Genomic DNA, 20,061 nt, shown 5'->3' with positions numbered 1-20,061 from the left:
TCGCTCTCTATAAAATGTTTAAAATGTGAGTGATGATCAGTGCTTTTTATTTCCTGGTTTTCTTCATTATCGGTCTTGTATGTTTGTGATTATATTCATAAATTTCATCCTACATTACATCACCATAGACAGTGCTTGAATAATTTGCATTGTCCATTTTACCATCCAGGAAAGGAGATACGCTGGTTTCTGGGTTGAATTCCAGGTGCTAGAAGTAAAAGGATATTTTCTTCTAATGGGCAGTATTTTAATTTACTTGATATGGCACTGAGCAGAGCTTTGTGTATACCCTGGATATTAAAATTGCTGATTGCAGAGAATTGAAGTTCAAGGGCTAGACTTTCAGAAAATTGTTTGTTCAGTTGATATCACGGCTTCATCGAGATGTGCTCCAATAGCTGTAGCTCATATATTGACAAGAATGTATCCAAGCATATGACACTCAAACGTGGCGATCATGGCTTGGGGATATGACACAAAATAGAAAATTAGAATCGGTCTTCTTGACTGCTAAATAATGCGGAAAGCTAACATTTATTATATGATGCCACTTTTCATGGCTTGAGGAGATACATTTTGTCAGGCTGGACAAGCCATATTTCAGATTAATGAGGAAAAAAAGCTGGGAACAAACAGCAGATTTGTAGTGTCTGAAAGATAAAGAAAGGTATGTTAACATTTTGCACGTATCCCTAATGTGTTTGCTGCCACTAGAAACACAGGAAGTAAAGGTATTTATGTTGCGGAGCTGAATAGTCATGGCTGATTGCAGGGAGAGTTAGCAGCTCTTACCCTGGTGTTGGATCTTAATATGCGTTTATTGGTACAGGTAGAGCGTCCGATATCGGGGAAATCTTGGGACCGAGGACTTTCTAGATTTTGGAACCTCTTTCTGACATGCAAAATGTCACATCTGTAAATAAACAGTTCAACATTGGACTGGGTTGTTTCTTTCTATAGTTGAGTCATTGCTTATTTTTCAATTAATATAATGTAGTTTAAATCCGGAAATGCCTGGGCTGAGGTGTGGGCTGGAGGGTGGTGGATAACAGTAAAATCACGAAACTATTTCAGACCGAGTTCAATCCTGGACATATGTAGATTATTATGCCTCTCTTGTAACAGGCAGACAACCGATGTCAACAGGACTGCACAAATAACTCGATTCACTGTTTCTGTAATTATACTCGTGTCACTACCTACAATAGTTACTACTGAGCAAAATGGGGGTCCAGGTGGCGGCCAAGCGGGTGAGAAGTCTGGGCAGCAGCCGACCACGGGAGTCGGCAGTGGAGGGGGGGGGGGCGCGGCGGCAGCGGGACAGGATTTCTGACAACCCCGCCACGGATCAGTCCGGATTCCAGAACATTCCGATTTTTGGACGCTCAACCTGTAATTCATTTAGTGCCACCTTACCCTGCCTCATGGAACACTGGAAACATTGTGATCCACTTGATAAAATGATCTTGAGGGCCAAATTGTAGATCTTCGAGAGCCAAAGCTTTCTGTAATATTCCAAAAAGACGAGTAAATTCTTGAAAAATCTGCTAATCGGGTGTTAGATGCTCTAATAATGACTCCATGAGACAATGGGCTCAAGTTTCCACATGATTTGCGCCTGATTTTTAGGAGCAACTGGTGGAGAACGGACTATCTTAGAAATCGCAATTCTCCACATTTTTTTTTCTGCAGTTCTAGTGAGGTAGAACAGTTCTACTTTGGAACAGAATTTTTTCTTCAAAAGGGGGCGTGTCCAGCCACTGACGCCTGATTTCAAAGTTTCCACAGTGAAAACGTACTCCAAACTAAGTTAGAATGGAGCAAGTGAAGATTTTTGTAGAACTGAAAAAACCTGTTCTACACATTAAAAAAATCAGGCGCAGGTTACAAATTAGGCGTCCAGAACAAGGTGGGGGGGAAGGGAAGTCATTAAATTCTACAATAAATCCTTATTTATACTTCTACAAATATTATACAAATAAATCCAACCTGAATAAACATTTATAAGCAAAGAAAAGATTAAATAAACCATCTTCCTACCTGTGTGAAGGCACGGAGAATGCTGCAGTCAGCCTGAGGCGCCCGTTCTTCTCGCGGGGGGGGGGGGAGGAGGCGCCCGTTCTTCCCGCGGGGGAAGGGGAGTAGGAGGCGCCCGTTCTTTCCCGCGGGGGGGTAGGAGGCGCCCGTTTTTTCCCGCGGGGGGTAGGAGGCGCCCGTTCTTTCCCGCGGGGGGGGAGGAGGTGCCCGTTCTTCCTGCGGGGGGGGAGGGGGAAGGGGAAGGAGACAGTGAGAAGGCTGCAAGTGCTGATGGCAATGTGCTTTTATTTAAAAAAATGTTCAAAGCTACAAAGAACTACAAAAATGGCCGAGTGCCAATGTTTTTTTCACACTGCGCGTGCACGAACGCTCCAACGCACACACGCAGCGTTGCCAGCAGGAAAAAAACTAATTTAAATAGTACCCGCCCCTTCCCACTTACAAAATCGGCGCGAGTGTAGGCTCCGCCCCCCTGGGCGCCGCGCCAGGCAGACAAGGAGCTGCAAAATGCTCCAGAATCGCGATTTTCTTTTTTAGGCGCCATTTTAGGCGTGAAAAACGGGCGCCCAGCTCAGAGGAGCGCCCGTTTTTTATCGTGTGGAAACTTGGGCCCAATGTGTTGTGCTTGAACTGTAGTGACCTTAGTCCATTTAATGTAACTCCAGAGTGAGGATCACACATGGTGGCCTGCCTTTTATACTAGGCCTGGCACACCTGTACAGGTAACCTACAAGTCTCCCACTGCAGTGCCCTCTGGTGGCACACCTTGTAATGGTACAAGCAGTAACCATGTAGGATACATGACCAGGTGCATCAAAGCAACGTTCCTTATTCCAGGGAGAAATCCCAGCAGAATCCACAGGATCGAATGTGGAAATGGTGCAAAGATGAATTATACATGGGCCACCAACAGTAGCCATGAACTAAGCCAAGAGCTTCTCAACAAATTGACCCAAAAATGTGTGTGTGTGTGTGTGTGTGTGGTAGGTATAAATGTTGAATAGAGAGAGATTGTGGAGCTGATTTTCATCTGCAGGTTCAGTTAAGAATTGGTGCAAATCTTGTTTGAAACTTCAAATGCAAATTTTCTGGTGTTCATTTGCATAATTATTCCCAACACCAGTAAGTTGGTGCAGACTCGGACTATCACAGGAAAATCAGATGTGAGTAAAATTGAAAAGGATGAGGACACTTTTAAAGGGGAGTGTCCTAACGAGGACCAAAATTCACAAAGCCTTAAATGACATCTCAACTCCTCAGTAGCCTTTGTCAAAGCTGAAGAGGCAGTGAATTAAGAAGGTGTTTCTGTTTTACACCACAGGTGTGTGGCTGACTTCAGACAGAGGGTTCTTCCTCCATTGTCTGTGTTCCATAAATCAACCACCTGACCTACAATAAACCAAAGGCATTATAAACTCATAGAAATGGGGGTCTCGTATGTACTGTTGATTTGCGACCATGGATTTAATTAAAGTAAATTTGGGGAACCAGTCCTACTGGTCTATGGATCTCCATATTAGCAGTGGAGCCAAGCAGCGCAGCAGTGATTAGCTCCTCAATGTGGAGTGCATGAAGGGGAAAGCTGTGCATGAGGTATCAGAAACAGGATAAAACACTCTAACATATAAAAGTGCTTACCGAGGAATGGATAGGTGCCCCTATTTAAAAAGGGAGGCAGACAAAAAGCAGGAAACTATAGACCATTTAGCCTAACATCTGTAGTTGGGAAAATGCTGGAGTCCATTATTAAAGAAGCAGTAGCAGGACATTTGGAAAAGCAAAATTCAGTCAGGCAGAGTCAGCATGGATTTATGAAGGAGAAGTCATGTTTGACAAACCTGCTGGAATTCTTTGAGGATGTAACGAATAGGGGTAACTGGATGAAGGGGTACCAGTGGCTGTGGTGTATTTGGACTTCTAGAATGTATTTGACAAGGTGCCACATAAAAGGTTACTGCACAAGATAAAAGCTCACAGGGTTGGGGATAATATATTAGCATGGCTAGAAGATTGCCTACCTAACCGACCGTCAGGATAAATGGTTCATTCTCTGGTTGGCAACCAGTAACTCGTGGGGTGCCGCAGGGATTAGTGCTGGGACCACAACTATTTACAATCTATATTAACGACTTGGAAGAAGGGACTGGGTGTAACGTAGCCAAGTTTGCTGACGATACAAAGATGGGAGGAAAAGCAATGTGTGAGGAGGACACACAAAATCTGCAAAAGGATATCGGCTAAGTGAGTGGGCAAAAATTTGGCAGATGGAGTATAATGTTGGAAAGTGTGAGATCATGCACTTTGGCAGAAACAATCAAAAAGCAAGTTATTATTTAAATGGAGAAAGATTGCAAAGTGCCGCAGTACAGCGGGACCTGGGGGTACTTGTGCATGAGCAGCGAGAGTCCGGGGGAGGCCGAGAAAAGGCCCAACGTCGAGGAGAGGCAGCAGTCCAAGCAGCTGGAGTCCGGGAGAGGCCGATAAAAGGCCCAATGTTGAGGAGAGGCAGCAGTCCAAGCAGCTGAAGTCTGGGGGAGGCCTATAAAAGGCCCAATGTTGAGGAGAGGCCAGCTGGTGCAGCTGCAGCAGGGAGAGAAAGCAAAAAAGAAGTAGAAAGAAATCGAAAGGTGACATCAAAGCCAAGGGGTTAAGTGATTGGCTGGTGATTGGTGAGTAGTTTTTCTTTTTCTTTTCTTTATCAGTAAGTAACCTTTTAGCATTGTTGCCAAATTAAGCTAATCTAAGAGTTAGGTCATGGCAGGACAGCTCGGACACGTATTATGCTCCTGTGCTATGTGGGAAGTCAGGGACGCTTCCGATGTCCCTGACGACTACGTGTGCGGGAAGTGCATCCGCCTGCAGCTCCTAACAGACCACATTGCGGCACTGGAGCTGCGGGTGGATTCACTCTGGAGCATCCACAATGCTGAGGTTGACGTGAATAGCACGTTTAGTGAGTTGGTCTTACCGCAGGTAAAGGGTACATGGCCAGATAGGGAATGGGTGACCAACAGCAAGAGCAGTGCAAGGAAGGTAGTGCAGGTGTCCCCTGCAGTCATCCCCCTGCAAAACACACACACCACATTGGGTAATGTTGGGGGGGATGACTCATCAGGGAAGGGCAGCAACAGGCACGTTCATGGCACCATGGATGGCTCTGCTGCACAGGAGGGCAGGAAAAAGAGTGGGAGAGCTAAAGTGATAGGGGATTCAATTGTAAGGGGAATAGATAGTCATTTCTGCGGCCGCAACCGAGACTCCAGGATGGTATGTTGCCTCCCTGGTGCAAGGGTCAAGGATGTCTCTGAGCGGATGCAGGGCATTCTGAAAAGGGAGGGTGAATAGCCATTTGTCGTAGTGCATATAGGTACCAATTAGAATCAGGGGAAGTCATAATGGGGAACAAGAAATGGCGGACCAATTGAACAAGTACTTTGGTTCGGTATTCACGAAGGAGGACACTAACAACCTTCTGGATAAAAGAGGGGTCAGAGGGTCTAGTAAGGAGGAGGAACTGAGGGAAATCCTTATTAGTCAGGAAATTGTGTTGGGGAAATTAATGGGATTGAAGGCCGATAAATCCCCAGGGCCTGATGGACTGCATCCCAGAGTACTTAAGGAGGTGGCCTTGGAAATAGCGGATGCATTAACAGTCATTTTCCAACATTCCATTGACTCTGGATCAGTTCCTATGGAGTGGAGGGTAGCCAATGTAACCCCACTTTTTAAAAAAGGAGGGAGAGAGAAAACAGGGAATTATAAGCCTGACATCGGTAGTGGGTAAGTTGATGGAATCAATTATTAAGGATGTCAAAGAAGCGCATTTGGAAAGAGGTGAGATGATAGGTCCAAGTCAGCATGGATTTGTGAAAGGGAAATCATGCTGGACAAATCTTCTAGAATTTTTTGAGGATGTTTCCAGTAGAGTGGACAAGGGAGAACCAGTTGATGTGGTATATTTGGACTTTCAGAAGGCTTTCAACAAGGTCCCACACAAGAGATTAATGTGCAAAGTTAAAGCACATGGGATTGGGGGTAGTGTGCTGACATGGATTGAGAACTGGTTGTCAGACAGGAAGCAAAGAGTAGGAGTAAATGGGCACTTTTCAGAATGGCAGGCAGTGACTAGTGGGGTACCGCAAGGTTCTGTGCTGGGGCCCCAGCTGTTTACACTGTACATTAATGATTTAGACAAGGGGATTAAATGTAGTATCTCCAAATTTGCGGATGACACTAAGTTAGGTGGCAGTGTGAGCTGTGAGGAGGATGCAATGAGGCTGCAGAGCGACTTGGATAGGTTAGGTGAGTGGGCAAATGCATGGCAGATGAAGTATAATGTGGATAAATGTGAGGTTATCCACTTTGGTGGTAAAAACAGAGAGACAGACTATTATCTGAATGGTGACAGATTAAGAAAAGGGGAGGTGCAACGAAACCTGGGTGTCATGGTACATCAGTCATTGAAGGTTGGCATGCAGGTACAGCAGGTGGTTAGGAAAGCAAATGGCATGTTGGCCTTCATAGCGAGGGGATTTGAGTACAGGGGCAGGGAGGTGTTGCTACAGTTGTACAGGGCATTGGTGAGGCCACACCTGGAGTATTGTGTACAGTTTTGGTCTCCTAACCTGAGGAAGGACATTCTTGCTATTGAGGGAGTGCAGCGAAGGTTCACCAGACTGATTCCCGGGATGGTGGGACTGACCCATCAAGAAAGACTGGATCAACTGGGCTTGTATTCACTGGAGTTCAGAAGAATGAGAGGGGACTTCATAGAAACGTTTAAAATTCTGATGGGTTTCGACAGGTTAGATGCAGGAAGAATGTTCCCAATGTTGGGGAAGTCCAGAACCAGGGGTCACAGTCTAAGGATAAGGGGTAAGCCATTTAGGACCGAGATGAGGAGGAATTTCTTCACCCAGAGAGTGGTGAACCTGTGGAATTCTCTACCACAGAAAGTTGTTGAGGCCAATTCACTAAATATATTCAAAAAAGAGTTAGATGTAGTCCTTACTACTAAGGGGATCAAGCGGTATGGTGAGAAAGCAGGAATGGGGTACTGAGGTTGCATGTTCAGCCATGAACTCATTGAATGGCAGTGCAGGCTAGAAGGGCCGAATGGCCTACTCCTGCACCTATTTTCTATGTTTTTATGATATATGTAAAAAACAGGATGAGGTCCTAAGAGACGAATTTAGGGAGCTAGGAGCTAAATTTAAAAAGTAGGACCTCAAAAATAGTAATCGCAGGATTGCTACCGGTGCCATGTGCTAGTCAGAGTAGGAATCGCAGGATAGCTCAGATGAATACGTGGCTTGAGGAGTGGTGCAGAAGGGAGGGATTCAAATTCCAGGGATATTGGGGGAGGTGGGACCAGTACAAACCGGAAGGTCTGCACCTGGGCAGGACCAGAACCAATGTCCTCGGGGGAGTGTTTGCTAATACTGTTTGGGGACGAGTTAAACTAATATGGCAGGAGGATGGGAACCAATGCAGGGAGACAGAAGGAAGTAGAATGGGGGCAGAAGTAAAAGATAGAAAGAAGAAAAGTAAAAGTGGAGGGCAGAGAAACCTAAAGCAAAAAGGGCCACATTACAGCAAAATTCTAAAGGGGCAAAGTGTTAGAAAGACAAGCTTGAAGGCTCTGTGCCTCAATGCGAGGAGTATTCGGAATAAGGTGGACGAATTAACTGCGCAGATAGCAGTTAACAGTTATGATGTAATTGGCATCACGGAGACATGGCTCCAGGGTGACCAAGGCTGGGAACTCAACATCCAGGGGTATTCAACATTTAGGAAGGATAGACAGAAAGGAAAAGGAGGCAGGGTGGCATTGCTGGTTAAAGAGGAAATTAATGCAATAGTAAGAAAGGACATTAGCTTGGATGATGTGGAATCGGTATGGGTGGAGCTACGGAATACCAAACGGCAGAAAACACTAATGGGAGTTGTGTACAGACCACCAAACAATAGTAGTGAGGTTGGGGACAGCATCAAAGAAGAAATTAGGGATGCGTGCAATAAAGGTACAGCAGTTATCATGAGTGACTTTAATCTACATATTGATTGGGCTAACCAAACTGAGGATGTCCTGGAGTGTATTAGGGATGGTTTTCTAGACCAATATGTCGAGGAACCAACTAGGGAGCTGGACATCCTAGACTGGGTGATGTGTAATGAGAAAGGACTAATTAGCAATCTTGTTATGTGAGGCTCCTTGGGGAAGAGTGACCATAACATGGTAGAATTCTTTATTAAGATGGAGTGACACAGTTAATTCAGAAACTAGGGTCTTGAACTTAAGGAAAAGGAACTTTGATGGTTTGAGGCATGGGTTTAATTAGGAGGGGGAAAATACAGTATGACAGTAAGCTTGCAGGGAACATAAAAACTGACTGCAAAAGCTTCTATAGATATGTGAAGAGAAAAAGATTAGTGAAGACAAACGTAGGTCCCTTGCAGTCAGATTCAGGTGAATTTATAATTGGGAACCAAGAAATGGCAGACCAATTGAACAAATACTTTAGTTCCGTCTTTACGAAGGAAGACACAAATAACCTTCCGGAAGTACAAGGGGACCGAGGGTCTAGTGAGAACAGGAACTGAAGGATATCCTTATTTGGTGGGTAATTGTGTTGGGGAAATTGATGGGATTGAAGGCCGATAAATCCCCGGGGCCTGATAGTCTGCATCCCAGAGTACTTAAGGAAGTGGCCCTAGAAATAGTGGATGCATTAGTGATCATTCTCCAACAGTCTATCGAATCTAGATCAGTTCCTATGGACTGGAGGGTAGGTAATGTAACATCACTTTTTAAAAAGGGTGGGAGAGAGAAAGCGGGTAATTATAGACCGGTTAGCCTGACATCAGTAGTGGGGAAAATGTTGGAATCAATTATTAAGGATGAAATAGCAGCACATTTGGAAAGCAGTGACAGGATCGGTCCAAGTCAGCATGGACTTATGAAAGGGAAATCATGCTTGACAAATCTTCTGGAATTTTTTCAGGATGTAACTAGTTGAGTGGACAAGGAAGAACCAGTGGATGTGGTGTATTTGGACTTTCAAAAGGCTTTTGACAAGGTTCCACACAAGAGATTGGTGTGCAAAATCAAAGCTCATGGTATTGGGGGTAATATACTGATGTGGATAGAGAACTGGTTGGCAGACAGGAAGCAGAGAGTCGGGATAAATGGGTCCTTTTCAGAATGGCAGGCAGTGACTAGTGGGGTGCCGCAGGGTTCAGTGCTGGGACCCCAGCTCTTTACAATATACGTCAATGATTTAGATGAAGGAATTGAGTGTAATATCTCCAAGTTTGCAGATGACACTAAACTGGGTGGTGGTGTGAGCTGTGAGGGGGATGCTAAGAGGCTGCAGGGTGACTTGGACAGGTTAGGTGAGTGGGCAAAAGCATGGCAGATGTAGTATAATTTGGATAAATGTGAGGTTATCCACTTTGGGGGCAAAAACGCGAAGACAGAATATTATCTGAGTGGCGGCAGATTTGGAAAAGGGGAGGTGCAACGAGACCTGGGTGTCATGGTTTATCAGTCATTGAAAGTTGGCTTACAGGTACAGCAGGCGATGAATAAGACAAATGGTATGTTGGCCTTCATAGCTAGGAGATTTGAGTATAGGAGCAGGGAGGTCTTACTGCAGTTGTACAGGGCCTTGGTGAGGCCTTACCTGGAATATTGTGTTCAGTTGTGGTCTCCTAATCTGAGGAAGGACATTTTTGCTATTGAGGGAGTGCAGCGACGGTTCACTGGACTGATTCCCGGGATGGCTGGACTGACATATGAGGAGAGACTGGATCTTTATACATTGGAGTTTAGAAGGATGAGAGGAGATCTCACAGAAACATATAAGATTCTGACGGGACGGGACAGGTTAGATGCGGGTAGAATGTTCCCAATGTTGGGGAAGTCCAGAACCAGGGGACACAGTCTTAGGATAAGGGGTAGGCCATTTAGGACTGAGATGAGGAGAAACTTCTTCACTCAGAGAGTTGTTAACCTGTGGAATTCCCTGCCGCAGAGAGTTTTTGATGCCAGTTCATTGGATATATTCAAGAGAGAGTTAGATATGGCCCTTACGACTAAGGGGATCAAGGGGTATGGAGAGAAAGCAGGAAAAGGGTACTGAGGGAATGATCAGCCATGATCTTATTGAATGGTGGTGCAGGCTCGAAGGGCTGAATGGCCTACTCCTGCACCTATTTTCTATGTTTCTATGAAACACAAAAGGATAGTATGCAGGTACAGCAAGTGATCAGGAAGGTCAATTGTATCTTGGCCTTTATTGCAAAGGGGATGGAGTATAAAAGCATGGAAGTCTTGCTACAGCTATATAAGGTATTGGTGAGGCCATACCTGGAATACTGTGTGCAGTTTTGATTTCCATATTTACGAAAGGATATACTTGCTTTGGAGGCAGTTCAGAGAAGGTTTACTAGGTTGATTCCGGGGATGGGGGAGTTGACTTGTGAGGAAAGGTTGAGTAGGTTTGGTCTCTACTCATTGGAATTCAGAAGAATGAGAGATGATCTTATCAAAACATATAAGATTATGAGGGGCTTGACAAGATGGATGGAGAGAGGATGTTTCCACTAATCGGGGAGACTAGAACTCGAGGGATTTAGAATAAGGGGCTGCCCATTTAAAACAGAGATGAGGAAAAATTTCTTCTGAGGGTCGTTGCCTCAGAGAGCTGTGGAAGCTGGGACATTAAATAAACTTAAGACAGAAATATACAGTTTCTTAAACGATAAAGGGTTATGGGGAGCGGGCGGGGAAGTGGAGCTGAGTCTATTATCATATCAGCCATGATCTTATTGAATGGCGGAGCAGACTCGAGAGGCCATATGGCCTACCCCGTTCCTATTTCTTATGTTCTTATGAAATATCCTCTCAATAAAAACAGTTAATGATGTGCTGATTAACTCTTTTTTTTAAAGGAAGAAAGATGAATGAATAGGATTGGTTGTTATAAAAATAATATAGATAGGGATGAAATACTCCTCGAAACTGGTTTCTGAGCTATTGGGATCTTGAAAATATGTAATAGAAACAACTGATTAGAAATACATAATTGGAGCAGTTAAGGTTGCAAATATATTCTGGAACTCTGTTCTGTTACCTTTTGGGGAGGGGAGAACAGGGGAAATTTTGCAAAACCTGCCATCTGTATATTAAGAAAATTAGGTAGAGTCCATGGCACTGAAGAGTTGCAAAATTCGTGGGAACCCTCTCTTTTCCCCCCCCCCCCCACCCCTGCAGTGTTTGGACTCATTGGAAAGGACATTTAATTTGGAACTATCTACCAGAAAGTTTGAGATCCTAAAGTGCACATGGAAGAAACTACGAACTTTAATCGAATTTGGGATTTTACAAGACAGAATGGATCTGTGCGCAGAGCTAAGAACTAAAGGAACTATCCTTCAAAGGAACCAGGTTTAAGTATTGAAACTGTCTGGGTATTGAAGCTAAAACAAATTGTCTGGGAGAATTGTGTACACTCGAAAACCCTTCTCCCTAGGAGACATTAACATAGCAACAATTAACCCAGAGATAGCTAACCATCATCCTGATCTAGAAAACCATTCCAGCACATGCATAATAACAACGACACATCCAGCCTGCATGAAAAGCCCAAGCACAGACAGACACTGCAAATATCAAAGCTAATATTTCCATCAAGAAACATTTAAAAGATCGACACATCCGAGACAGGTTAACTTTTAATGGGCCCGCCAAAATTAAACAAAGAATTTGGACTGATTTGGCACGAAGAGTAGAACAGCTCCAAAGGTATAACTGGGCCCTGCTTTAACAAAGGGTATGCCTTATGCATGCTTTGCTTCAGAAGACACTGCTAGGGACGCTTAGCAGAAGGTATGCACACAGCAGCCTAGCATCATAGAGCATCAAGAAGGGAGAAAGACCACCGCAGCAGTTTTAACTAGCTTCTCCAGCCTCGACGTCCCGTTATTGAAAAGGAAGGAAGAACATCACCATCGCAGCAGCAACCGACCACAGCCAACGTGGTACCACCAAAAACGCGATCGACCAACTTCGAAACAAAACTCCGCAAGGAAGAAACCGAAGAATCGAAAGCTTCCACTCTACAACCTGACCACCAGCAGTTGAAAACAGTACCAAGAGACTTTAAAACCTATTTCTAACGAATGAACGTGGGTACTTACCCCAAACATCCAAAATGCGCATCAGCGGACACCACCTAACTGAAGACTACGCAGTGAGAAGTCCTCTACGACGTTCAGGGTACGGCAAGCAGAACCTACAGAATCCAGCGAACCCCGAAATCGTGAACCACCGCTAACTGACCATAAAGGATTGGTGAACATAGTCCCTGTTTGCCCTGGCGTTTAACCTAGTCAGAGTTAGGCATTGGGAGGTGGGAGGTGTATTATTCTCTGTAACCCCTTTGAATGTGTGATATGGTGTTCTTTATTCAAGTGATTATAAGTTTGACATTGTATTTTCTTGTCTTTAATAAAATCGAAGTTCTTTTGCACCAAACCAGTTGTCTCTTGCACTTTATCCCCCCCCCCCCCCAAATAAATCCAGAGTCTAGAAGCCAGCGAGTGGGAGCGATTCGAACCGCTCAGAAGGTCAGAGGTGAACCTGACCCCACACATCACCCCCTACAACAGGGCAAACTTTGAGGTCTCTGGAAAGAGTAGGCTTTTTGGATGCAATGGCCTTTTCTAATAACAATGCCTGATCCATACATTCCTACTATCCTGGAGACATATTGTTTATTCTTGGCTTTCTACCTTCATAGGTTTCAGCCAATGTCTCCCGGAAAAGGTGAAAAGATTGAACAGGTTATTTTGGTCATGGAGAAGCAGCTCGATCATGAGATATGTTTGCAGCTAGGATCAAAGATTTGAAAAACTGGTGTCCAACAACTAGAACTCTTCTCTGTCTATGTGCATTACCCTTAAATCAAATAAATGTGCAATTACAAACAAAAAGCAGACTTTGCCGCATAACTATGACAACCATGGTTTGAATATTTAATGACACGAGGGCAGCACTACTTTTGGCAGATCAAGGGGACGCATTTATTTATTCAAATTTCCTTGGAAGGTAGTTCCCTTGGTAACCAGGTTCAGCAAAGAATCCTGGGAAAAGAATAATCATCTCTGCGCGCTCATTAGGGTTGGAGAATTCCTGAGTGCTGCTGCATTACAGTTGCCATGGTGATCAGCACAAGGGTCTGGTATTGTAAAAGTTGAGTGAGCTGATAGAATTCTGTGAAGAATTGGTTTGTGAATAGCAGAGGTGGCATTTGTGTCTTATGCTATCTGATCCAGCATTCAGGAAGGATAGAATAAAAGGAAAAGGAGGTGGGGTAGCATTGCTGGTTAAAGAGGAGATTAATGCAATAGTTAGGAAAGACATTAGCTTGGATGATGTGGAATCTATATGAGTAGAGCTGCAGAACACCAAAGGGCAAAAAACGTTAGTGGGAGTTGTGTACAGACCTCCAAACAGTAGTAGTGATGTTGGGGAGGGCATCAAACAGGAAATTAGGGGTGCATGCAATAAAGGTGTAGCAGTTATAATGGGTGACTTTAATATGCACATAGATTGGGCTAGCCAAACTGGAAGCAATACGGTGGAGGAGGATTTCCTGGAGTGCATAAGGGATGTTTTCTAGACCAATATGTTGAGGAACCAACTAGGGGGGAGGCCATCTTAGACTGGGTGTTGTGTAATGAGAGAGGATTAATTAGTAATCTCATTGTGCGAGGCCACTTGGGGAAGAGTGACCATAATATGGTGGAATTCTGCATTAGGATGGAGAATGAAACAGTAAATTCAGAGACCATGGTCCAGAACTTAAAGAAGGGTAACTTTGAAGGTATGAGGCGTGAATTGGCTAGGATAGATTGGCGAATGATACTTAGGGGGTTGACTGGATGGGCAATGGCAGACATTTAGAGACCGCATGGATGAATTACAACAATTGTACATTCCTGTCTGGCGTAAAAATAAAAAAGGGAAGGTGGCTCAACCGTGGCTATCTAGGGGAATCAGGGATAGTATTAAAGCCAAGGAAGTGGCATACAAATTGGCCAGAAATAGCAGCGAACCTGGGGACTGGGAGAAATTTAGAACTCAGCAGAGGACAAAGGGTTTGATTAGGGCAGGGAAAATGGAGTACGAGAAGAAGCTTGCAGGGAACATTAAGGCGGATTGCAAAAGTTTCTATAGGTATGTAAAGAGAAAAAGGTTAGTAAAGACAAACGTAGGTCCCCTGCAGTCAGAATCAGGGGAAGTCATAACTGGGAACAAAGAAATGGCAGACCAATTGAACAAGTACTTTGGTTCGGTATTCACTAAGGAGGATACAAACAACCTTCCGGATATAAAAGGGGTCAGAGGGTCTAGTAAGGAGGGGGAACTGAGGGAAATCTTTATTAGTCGGGAAATTGTGTTGGGGAAATTGATGGGATTGAAGGCCGATAAATCCCCAGGGCCTGATGGACTGCATCCCAGAGTACTTAAGGAGGTGGCCTTGGAAATAGCGGATGCATTGACAGTCATTTTCCAACATTCCATTGACTCTGGATCAGTTCCTATGGAGTGGAGGGTAGCCAATGTAACCCCACTTTTTAAAAAAGGAGGGAGAGAGAAAACAGGGAATTATAGACCGGTCAGCCTGACCTCAGTAGTGGGTAAAATGAGGGAATCAATTATTAAGGATGTCATAGCAGTGCATCTGGAAAATGGTGAGATGATAGGTCCAAGTCAGCATGGATTTGTGAAAGGGAAATCATGCTTGACAAATCTTCTGGAATTTTTTGAGGATGTTTCCAGTAAAGTGGACAAAGGAGAACCAGTTGATGTGGTATATTTGGACTTTCAGAAGGCTTTCGACAAGGTCCCACACAAGAGATTAATGTGCAAAGTTAAAGCACATGGGATTGGGGGTAGTGTGCTGTCGTGGATTGAGAACTGGTTGTCAGACAGGAAGCAAAGAGTAGGAGTAAATGGGTACTTTTCAGAATGGCAGGCAGTGACTAGTGGGGTGCCGCAAGGTTCTGTGCTGGGGCCCCAGCTGTTTACATTGTACATTAATGATTTAGACGAGGGGATTAAATGTAGTATCTCCAAATTTGCGGATGACACTAAGTTGGGTGGCAGTGTGAGCTGCGAGGAGGATGCTATTAGGCTGCAGAGTGACTTGGATAGGTTAGGTGAGTGGGCAAATGCATGGCAGATGAAGTATAATGTGGATAAATGTGAGGTTATCCACTTTGGTGGTAAAAACAGAGAGACAGACTATTATCTGAATGGTGACAGATTAGGAAAAGGGAAGGTGCAACGAGACCTGGGTGTCATGGTACATCAGTCATTGAAGGTTAGCATGCAGGTACAGCAGGCGGTTAAGAAAGCAAATGGCATGTTGGCCTTCATAGCGAGGGGATTTGAATACAGGGGCAGGGAGGTGTTGCTACAGTTGTACAGGGCCTTGGTGAGGCCACACCTGGAGTATTGTGTACAGTTTTGGTCTCCTAACTTGAGGAAGGACATTCTTGCTATTGAGGGAGTGCAGCGAAGATTCACCAGACTGATTCCCGGGATGGCGGGACTGACCTATCAAGAAAGACTGGATCAACTGGGCTTGTATTCACTGGAGTTCAGAAGAATGAGAGGGGACCTCATGGAAACGTTTAAAATTCTGACGGGTTTAGACAGGTTAGATGCAGGAAGAATGTTCCCAATGTTGGGGAAGTCCAGAACCAGGGGTCACAGTCTGAGGATAAGGGGTTAGCCATTTAGGACCGAGATGAGGAGAAACTTCTTCACCCAGAGAGTGGTGAACCTGTGGAATTCTCTACCACAGAAAGTAGTTGAGGCCAATTCACTAAATATATTCAAAAGGGAGTTAGATGAAGTCCTTACTACTCGGGGGATCAAGGGTTATGGCGAGAAAGCAGGAATGGGGTACTGAAGTTTCATGTTCAGCCATGAACTCATTGAATGGCGGTGCAGGCTAGAAGGGCTGAATGGCCTGCTCCTGCACCTATTTTCTATGTCTATGTTTCTATGTAACACAATGGAAAGTAGAGGAAGCTCCCTTTGTTGCCTCTATTTTAAGGTTTGGGGTCTGCTGCATTCAGAAAGGAGGAGCAGAGGTGGTCTTTGCATACTGTGCTAGACACAGCTCAGACACCAGTCTAGTAATGCCGTATCACTATGTTGCCATTTTATGGTGCCTGGATACAACAGGGATGACAATGTGAGGAATTCAATTCGTCAAACTCTTTAAAGGTGAATGCTCCTGTAGATGTTCCTGGCATTCAGAACTGCTATAGCAAGTGGGAGGATAATTAATATTGGAACAACCCCACTAATGGAATAAACTGACTCATTTTCAACTGCCTTGCAGACATCCATGTCTGGGGCTTTTCCCATCTCATCAAGGGATATGCAGATAGTGCAGTAAAGTGGAGTTGAGGTAGAAGATCAGCCATGATATTGAATGGCGGAGCAGGCTCGAGGGGCTGAACGGCCTACTCCTGCTGCTATTATGTTCTTATCCCTAAAGTGGGCTCACATTTACATACAGGCATTGGTCTGGGAGCCCACAGACACATTTGCAGTTTCACATGCCATTTTCTAATGAATCCTCAAACTACAGATGATTGAATTTGCTTTAGTTATTTTCCCTATTCCCTGATCTCCCCAGGCAGTACTTACTAAATAACTATAAATGCAAGCATTTATGGAAATTAAATGTCATATTCCTGCAAGAAATACTGTTTGTTTTTTGTGGGCCAAATTTACAAGTGCAGCACATGGTTTCAATTAAAGGTTTGAGTTTCTTCTCTGCGCTTGATTAGCCAGCCTGAAATTGTGTGGGATTTAGAGGTTGCTTCATTTGGATGCCCTCGTGAACTCCCCAGCCGTGCTGAGAAAGCTTTTCCCTTAAAGTTGTTCTCGGGGGTCAAGCAGGGCTGCGTCATCGCGCCAACCCTCTTCTCGATCTTCCTCGCTGCAATGCTCCACCTCACGCTCAACAAGCTCCCCGCTGGAGTGGAACTAAACTCCATCATCATCATCATAGGCAGTCCCTCGGGATTGAGGAAGACTCTTAGCATGAGTTCCTAGGTGGCTGTACAGTTCGATGCGAGAACCACAGTTTCTGTCACAGGTGGGACAGATAGTCGTTGAGGGAAAGGGTGGGCAGGGAGCCTGGTTTGCTGCACGCTCCTTCCGCTGACTGCGCTTGATTTCTGTATGCTCTCGGCGACGAGATTCGAGGAGCTCAGCGCCCTCCCGGATGCACTCCCCCCCACTCATGGCAGTCTATGGCCAAGGACTCCCAGGTGTCAGTGGGGATGTCACACTTTATCAGGGAGGCTTTCAGGGTGTCCTTGTAACGTTTCCTCTGCCCGCCTTTGACTCGTTTGCCGTGGACGAGTTCCGAGTAGAGCGCTTGTTTTGGGAGTCTCGTGTCTGGCATGCGAACTATGTGGCCTGCCCAGTGGAGCTGATGAAGTGTGGTCAGTGCTTCAATGCTGGGGATGTTGGCCTGGATGAGGACGCTAATGTTTGTGCGTCTGTCCTCCCAGGGGATTTGCAGGATCTTGCGGAGAAATCGCTGGTGGTATTTCTCCAGCGACTTGAGGTGAATATAGAAACTATAGAACCAGTGGGAACCTATTCAACCTTTATCGCCTTCAGGCTAGATCCAAGACCGTCCTATCCTCTCGTCGAATTACAGTACGCTGACGACGCTTGCGTCTGCGCACATTCAGAGGCTGAACTGCAAGTCATCGTCTCAGCAATGAGCAAGCAGTGAAGCTTATAGTGTCAAATTTTGTTTGATCACGCTCCTGTGAAGCATCTTGGGACATTTTACTACATTAAAGGTACTATATAAATGCAAGTTGTTATTGTTGCAAATACTTTCTGTCTATAAGGACCTCAGTGGTCTACAACCTATCAATTAGGTTGTAGACCAGCGTTTCCTCTAAGCTGGGTGGCCATGCAGCTGTTGCCAATCCCGCGCATGTGTGAAACTCTGGCCCACGCGGCCCCTTTAAGGGGCTACGCACCCCAAAAAATGAGTAGAACATTGCTTGAAACCGCTATATTTTCTAGAAACTCTTAACTCCAGGGTAAAACTCAATAACACAGTTGAATCTATCTCATACTAATTCAGGGACACTATTTTATTGGTATTTCCAGGGCTATGCTTCAATATCCAGTAGGCCGAAAAGTGCAGCCTCGCCGGGTGCGTACCATGTGCGCACGCACCCGAAGAGGCCTCGCAAATGCTAGTTCTCGGCGAGCGATGCGCATTCAGCGAGAACCAGCTTTTGTGATCGATCAATATTTCTTTTGACAGATCACACTCGTCCCCGCAGGAAGGACATCCGCGGGGCAGAAATTGGGCTATTTGCCCAACTCTTGCCCAGCGAATGTCCTTCAAACTCTTACTCCTGGTAAAAGCAGGCGTATAGCCTACTTTTACCAGTGTAAGAGTTTTAAAACATAGAAAAATTAAATTCAATCAATAATTTTTATATTAAAAACCCTGTCCATTAAGTTTATTTTTAACCTTATTAAAACACATTTTAAAAAATTCAAAAAAATAATTTTTTTCTAAAACATTTAATATAAATTTCAATTAATTTTAAATGTGAGTTTTTTTTTAATTGTGTTCTGGTGTTTTTAGGAGTATTCTCATTGATAGTAATGAGAGCTTGGAGCTCCCATTACTATTATCAATGAGAATACCAGATGTACATTGGTGGTCCAGGCCCACATGGTCTCAGGATACGAATATGTACCTGGAAGACATGTTCCCATACACTGGACTGCGAAACAAGGCCTCCGACCGCAATCCTACGTTCCTCCGGGACCACCAGGTATTTACGTAAAATTATTTCCGGTCGGAAGCGTTTGCCCGAAGGAAGCCTCTGACTGCAATTTTCTCCCGAATATTTTCTTCCCTCTTCCCCACCTCACCCCCTCCGTCAAACTCCTCCCTGATTGTTCTCCATAAACAATAGCGTATTGGGGCATACTGTTAGATGATGACCGATTCTATTTCCACATTACATCCTTGGAAACACTAAGGTGACATTCACTGAAAGACCAACCACCTTGTAGTGAATTTTAATTCTTTTAAATTAAATTACAGGGCTGTGTTGTAAGATGATTATTCAAGGGTAAGGGCACTGCAGGGTATTCCTTTAACAGACAATGTTAAATTCACTGGGGAAAATGCCTTCTCCTCCCTCCCAGATGCCTCTAGCAACTGTTTCTGGAATCCCATAACAATATGGTGCTTCCAGACTTTACAAGCAGATCTAAGCCAGCCCTCTTTCCAAACAACCTGAACAAGCCACCAAAGAGTGATATTGCCACAAGGAACGGTTAATATAACAGTCCATCATTTTCAATGCTGAATACATTCCTTCTGCTATCATTTGAAGCTACAGTGTTTCCAGCTGAATCTGATCTCATTGTAGTTTAAACAAAATTTAAGAATTCAAATAATGGAAGGTTATGGTAGCATAGTGTTATGTTACTGGGCTAGTAATCCAGAGGCCTGGACTAATAATTCAGAGACTTGAGCTCAAATCCCATCATGGCAGTTCGTGAATTTGAATTTAATTAAATAAAACTGGAATAAAAAGCTTGTATCAGTAATGGTGACAGATGCTTTCAGTATCAGATTGTTGGAAAAACCCTACTGATTCACTAATGTCCTTTATGGGAGAAAACCTGCTGTTCTTAGCCGGTTTGGCCTTTATATGATGCCAGACCCATAGCAATGTGGTAAACTCTGAACTGCCCTCTGAAATGGCCCTTTAGGCTAATCAGCTATATCAAACTACTGCACATCGGTTCAAGAAGATGGCCTACCATCACTTTAACATTGTATTTAAGGATGGGCAATAAAGGCTGGCTTTGCCATTGACACCCACATTTCGAAAATGAATTAAGCAGGAAATGTCTGCTTAAAGGTTAAA

This window comes from Pristiophorus japonicus, chromosome 14 (assembly GCF_044704955.1).
Source record: "Pristiophorus japonicus isolate sPriJap1 chromosome 14, sPriJap1.hap1, whole genome shotgun sequence".
Lineage (NCBI taxonomy): Eukaryota > Metazoa > Chordata > Chondrichthyes > Pristiophoridae > Pristiophorus > Pristiophorus japonicus.
The sequence above is the reverse complement of the archived record's forward strand: the minus strand, read 5'-3'. Positions refer to the sequence as shown.